Raw genomic sequence first — 6,137 nt, 5'->3', positions numbered from 1 at the left:
TGATCGCGGCCCACCTCTGACTCGGTCAAATTCTGGTGATAACAGGGTTTCGCGACGGAGGCTTTATATAGGCGAAGAGGCGGCGCAGGAGGGTCGAAGGGGTGGCCACACCATAGGCTGGCGCGGCCAGGGCCCAGGCCGCGCCACCCTATCATCCGGGGCCCACGAGGCCCCCTCTCGGCGGCTCTCGGGTGTTCTGGATGCTTCCGGTGAAAATAGGAACCCGGGTCTTGATTTCGTCCGATTCCGAGAATATTTCGTTACTAGGATTTCTGAAACCAAAAACAGCAGAAAACAAAGAATCGGCACTTCGGCATCTTGTTAATAGGTTAGTTCCAGAAAATGCACGAATATGACATAAAGTGTGCATAAAACATGTAGGTATCATCAATAATATGGCATAGAACATAAGAAATTATCGATACGTCGAAGACGTATCAGGTTGCAATTGGGATTGTGTAGTTTTGAAAGAGGGAGTGTTGAGGGGGGGGGGGCTTGTAGTGGCTTTTGGAGGTGTTTGGGACCCTGCAATGGGGATGCATAGATGGCTAGCTAAGATTTTGCACTAGGGTTTACGAAGAAGTGGACTTATGTATGTAGAGTGGTTTCCACCATGTTTTTTTCACCAGAATAAAACATACTATATTTTATAAAAAATGATGCATATGTAAATACACCGTGATTTTAAATCTAGACATCAAATGAGTACATGCATCATGAATGTGAAAAAAACCCGCATTGCATGGTATTATGCATGATAAAACACTGGTGAAAAAATTACAAAAATATAGCATGTAGGGCATGTGTTTCTAACTTAACATGTATGGATAAACCAAACACATGCAATGACAATGTATGAGAATCGAACGGAACTTGGAACATTGGTAGGAGGTTGCTTGGTTTGATGTAAATTTCGAAGAAATTAGCTGGCATTTTTTCTTGCCAACTTTTTTATTCATTGTCATTTCTTATAAGTTTGGGAACTACAAAATATTGTTTAGCTAAGTTATGGATGCCAACAATAGAGATGCAAGTGGGTCATCACTAGGAGCCCTCTACCATCCTAGTTAAAAAATGAACTACTTTTCCAAAATAATGATGTTGGGAAATTTAATTCATTTTGTTGAACTAAAAAGGGTAGAGGACCCACTTGCATTTCTACAACCATGCATGACCTTTGCGTAATTCTTAGAAAAAACAAGGAAATATATCGGCTGAATTAGTACACCCGACATGCTAAAATTACCGAAACATGGGTGGAGTTAGACCAAACTTGATCCGGATGCTACCTAAAATTATGGACACATTTGAGCCATGGGGTGTCCTAAATTTGTAGGTTCAGTGCAAGGGTTTGATTTTTTACCCTCGTGCATCCATAACCCGGTGGATCCAAGTAGCTTCACTCCTGAAAAGGCAGACATGATACATAAGTGTTTTCTACATAAGAAAACAAGTATACCCATCAAATAATCAGTGAAATGATTTTTTGATATTGCTCACCGGTACAAGATTACACCATAAAAACCCAAAATTTCCCTAGCTATGGTTATGTACTTTCGTCTTACATGTACGTGATTGAAATTGAAAACGTAACAATATGTGAGATAAAAGTTGTTGTATTGTATAATAGGAAAATAGACACAAAAACTGCATGGATTATGAATACAACACGCTTGTTAAAGAAAATATTCTTGCCTCTCAATCATTTGATGCACCGTCATATTAACAAAACACTTTTTGCATGAAGATGAGGAAAAGATACTTTTTCTATGAAATGTAGTACATTTCGAACAACTCTAGTAGCGGAAACATAAGATTACAAATATCTAAAACTCTTTAAAACAGGCCCTAGGTTCGGAGTAGACGCAACCATGCAAGTATATGTGATGTAGACCTATGAATCATGTTAACCCACCAGATGTGCGCATGTCCAGTACACTTAATGATTCTCTGTTGCTAATCACCGCTAACAGAACTTTTAGATGCTAATAACACGGAGTGTAGGAGCCCGCACTCCCATACTCCCATCCCAGCGACCTTACAATCATCATAGAAGCTAAAGTCCGCGGAGAAAAGAAAAGATGCAAAGTTTTCTCTAATCTCCCTTCCAAATTAATCTTCTAGGATGTACTATCAGAAAATATCTTTTGGGATGTTGTATTCTTGCGCCACTTGTCCCTGCTGATTTGTTTATTCTGACAAGCTTGTCCACCTATGCGTGCGAGTATTCCCATTTACCTACCACTTGTGACTCTCCGCAAAAAAATCATCTGCAAATTGACATCGCGGGTCTCGATACAATGAACTTTTGTCACGTAATTTGTGGAAGAGAAAGGAGACTTTCCCAATATATCGATTAACTAAGCAGAGACTTTTGCTTTGACTAAACCCTTGAGCGGAAAGTGTCTTTGGCTCCTGAGCACTAGAGCTCCCGCTGATTAAATAAATTCAAAAATCATACATATTAATTTCAGAAAATCTGAAAATAAATTTAGACATAGTAAATAACGTAATCTACAACTGTGCAAAATTTTAATGTGAAATTATTTATATTGTAGACTACACAAAAAGGCAAAATATGTTGAAATTTAGAGATTTTAAATATGCATACCCAGATCTAGATGTTTGTCAATTTTGTGTAGCCTAGAATACAAAATATTGAAAATTAAAATTTTACACGTTTGTGGGATATATCATTGGCTAAAACATGATTTTTTCTATTTTTTTGCTCATAAATGTGATTTCTAATTTTTTTAAAACAACGGAGCACTGGTGCCCATGAGCCAAAAATCTCCGTACCCTACAGAGAGACTACATAAGGCCGCATCTTCAAATCGTGACGGAAAAAAAACCCTGTTTTTTGTTGTTGGCAGAAACATGGTTTTCCTTTTATTGCGATTCTCCTCTGCAACACCACGAACATTAAGAAAATGCCATTACCGTGTCAGAATTATGATAGGGCGCCACTTTGCATCACTAATCGGAATCGACCACCGAGGGAAATCAAGCACCTTGAGATAGTTGTTAAACAAACCAAAACTTGCTCCCACCAACCAGGGCAACATCATGCTTACATGAGCATAGCCTTGTTAGTAGTATTCCCTATATAATAACCAGCCTAATTATATTGTCAATGGAGAGAGCGAAGCACCTGTCATGGCTTAAAATGTTCGGCCACTTGTGCGACAAAAAATAATGTATAACGGCGAAATAATGCAGGAGTGCTGAACTTAAAATATCAAACAGAAGCGTTCGCGTCTTTCTTCAGAAAATAAAAAAGCGCATGCAAGTATCTGGTAGTGAGCAACTATCTTTTCTGCAGAAATGGGAGCAGTAAGCCACTTGACTTCCCTTCTGGTAAACCTATTTGTAAACATTGTGCCAATTATTATTCGGGACGTCCTTATCCGTGAACAATTCCTAATACATCCATCACCAATCGTAGAGAAAAGCTTATCAGTTTGCCACACAAATGGGATTAAAGAAGGAGGAGAGAAGACTGCCTCGCCTTGTCTTCTGAATATTCTGGTCCTGCTCGCTGCTCGGCAGTTCAGTTGGGCGCGCGGGGGCTTAAATCCACGCAAGAATCCGGAGATTCTCGCTTGAAAGTGGGGATAAAAATGCGTACGTAGGCGGGGACGTCACGGCGATCCTTTCCCTGGACGTCGCACGCGCAACAAAATTTTGTTGCCACCCTCGCAAGTTGCAGCTACCTGCTTGCTCGGCGGTGAGGGGAGACTTCTTACCTCTTCTGGGGGCTCAAGCATGACAAAACAATGTCGGCTGCTTGGACCGGCTACCCCCTGCGTATATCCATTGATTCATTCGAGTTCATGATTTCAAGTCCGCATGCTGGACTGGAATGTTGTGACAAAGTTTGCCTTCAGAATTTGCATAGAAAAAAAGTCTATTTTAAACTCTAGAACCACTTGCGAATCTCGATCTAAATCAAACCCCGAAGTTGTTTGATGCACCTGGAAAGCAACAACGCCAGACAGGATTACATTCGACTCTCACTGACGGTGGGGCCCACATGTCAGATCCATCTCTTTACCCAATCCCTCTCCCATTCATTGTTCGACCATAAACTTGAGGAAATCGAGAATTCTAGCACATGCCACAATGTTGGTATAAGCAAGTGGACGCGGCTTCCGGTCATCCCTCAAACACGGCGACGTAAGTCAGCCTCTATCATGTAAAGGACCATGGCGAGCAGTCCGGAGTCTAGGTCGCTGGAGAGGTCCTTGAGCTTTGCGAGCGTATGGGAAGGTCGGGGCTCGGCAGGGGTGCACTCCCCGATATACTCAACATTATCTAAAAGCCACTACGCTGCGAAGATGAATATGACATGTGGCGAATGTAGTCCGCGAGACTATGAATTTAGAATTTTGTTTTTCTCTCCCCAAAACATGTTCAAGGTTTGATTTAGACCGTGATTCGTAAGTTGAGGGTACATACGACAAGATTTAGTTTCAAGATTTATTTTGCCGTACCTCTACGAGTCTAGGTTTTAAATAGACTTTTTCGCAATTAGCATATAATATTTTGGTTTCAGGTTCTTAAAACCAGTTGGGGAAGGAACATCTTCAGCGATCGAGCTCGCGCTGCACTGTCCCGTTCATTTTCAGCAAATTCAGCTAGGATACAAATACAGTGCGACTCAGGGATCCACAATTACACATCATTGCATCACATCGACGTGGCGATAGACAACATAATCCGGCCACTTAGATTACTTAACTCTGTTTAGGCTCCATGAACGCGACGGTTTTGTCTAAGAAAACAAAAAGGGAACGTGATGAGTAGCTTACCTCATTACCTGAAATTAAAAACAAGACAAGGGGCCAGGTAAGCTAGCAGAAGGAAAATGCAAACGGGGTACCTGAAAACTGAAATGTTCTTTCGGCCAACAAAAGTGGCGACACGAGAAAGTTGGTAGGCGCCGGCCGTGTCAACGAATCGCTACGCTTCACGAGACAGTACGTGACACACTACACTCCGATTGTATCGGAGCTGCAAAGCCTGTTACTGTGTTCTGAGGATTTCCGACTTCAGTTTGTTTTTTAGGAAATTTCCGACTTCAGTTAAGGACTCTACTGAAAGAGGAACCACCATGATCAGAACGTGTGCTCCTCTTCTATGCAAAACGAAATAGCATCATCAAGATGTAAAGTTTGAAACATGTTAGTGAAAAGATAAAACTTTAAATCCAAATTGGCAAGGGGCCGCGCGAACGCGTACCCCCTCCACCACAAATTACGACGTCCACTCTCCCAAAGGGGAGATGGTAGATCAACATGCTCACCAAGTGCAGTGTGAGCAATTGATCTAGGCCATGAGTATTTTTTGATTGACCACCCATTGACCCCGTCCACGTAAGTTAGTTTCTAAGTTATGCTTCCCCTGCTAATAAATTGTCTTCCCATAGGTCGATCTTATTAGACTTCCTGTGTGGGACTAAAACTAAACTCAAACAGCAGTTCATAATATTTTCTGGCGCGCCTGTTTCAGAAAGGCTCACGGATTTGAGGGCCCAGCTCATCTGAAAGCATAGTAGCCCACAGATTTGTGGAGGCGATAGGCCAGTTATGTACGATCCATCAGAGCATCTCCACTCGTCCCCCCGACGAGGCCCCCGAGCGACGTTTTTTCCATCCGGACGGCGAAATTCGGCCCAGTCGCGCCCTCGGTTCCTCGTTTTCGTCCGGATTTGGCCCTTAATCCATCCGGCGAGCCCACGCCACCCCGGCCCCCGGGCGCGCTCGGGACTCCGGACGAAAGATTTTGGCGCGAAACGGCGTGTGGACCCGCGTAGTCGGCGACCGGAAAACCAAATCCCGTCGATTTTCCCTCCAATTTGCTTGCATATCCCCATTCCCTCCAATTTGCTTGCATATCCCCATTCTCTCCCGCCGAAATCCCCCAATCTCCTCGTCTTCCGGCTCCAGCTTCCCGGCGGCGTCTTCTCGTCCACCACCACTCTCCTCCTCGTCTTCTCGTCCACCACAATGCCGCCGAAGGCGCCGGCGAGGAAGATGCGGGCGAAGAAGACGAAGCCGCCGGGCATGTCGAACGCCGAGTGGGCGGCGGACGAGAAACGGCGCGAAGTGGAAACAAGCGCCAGGGCGGAGAGGGTG

The 6,137-nt window shown here is 43.6% G+C and overlaps 1 non-coding gene across 1 annotated transcript; it reads right to left on the bottom strand.

Annotated features, from left to right (window-relative positions):
- Positions 1–5,218: 5,218 nt before the first annotated feature.
- Positions 5,219–5,383, bottom strand: LOC124679835. The gene has a single exon (XR_006995266.1). It is a non-coding gene; the product is annotated as a U1 spliceosomal RNA (small nuclear RNA).
- Positions 5,384–6,137: the final 754 nt, after the last annotated feature.

Source organism: Lolium rigidum, chromosome 7 (genome assembly GCF_022539505.1).
Source record: "Lolium rigidum isolate FL_2022 chromosome 7, APGP_CSIRO_Lrig_0.1, whole genome shotgun sequence".
In the NCBI taxonomy this organism is placed as follows: Eukaryota; Viridiplantae; Streptophyta; class Magnoliopsida; order Poales; family Poaceae; genus Lolium; species Lolium rigidum.
This window is presented reverse-complemented; position numbering and strand designations above follow the sequence as displayed.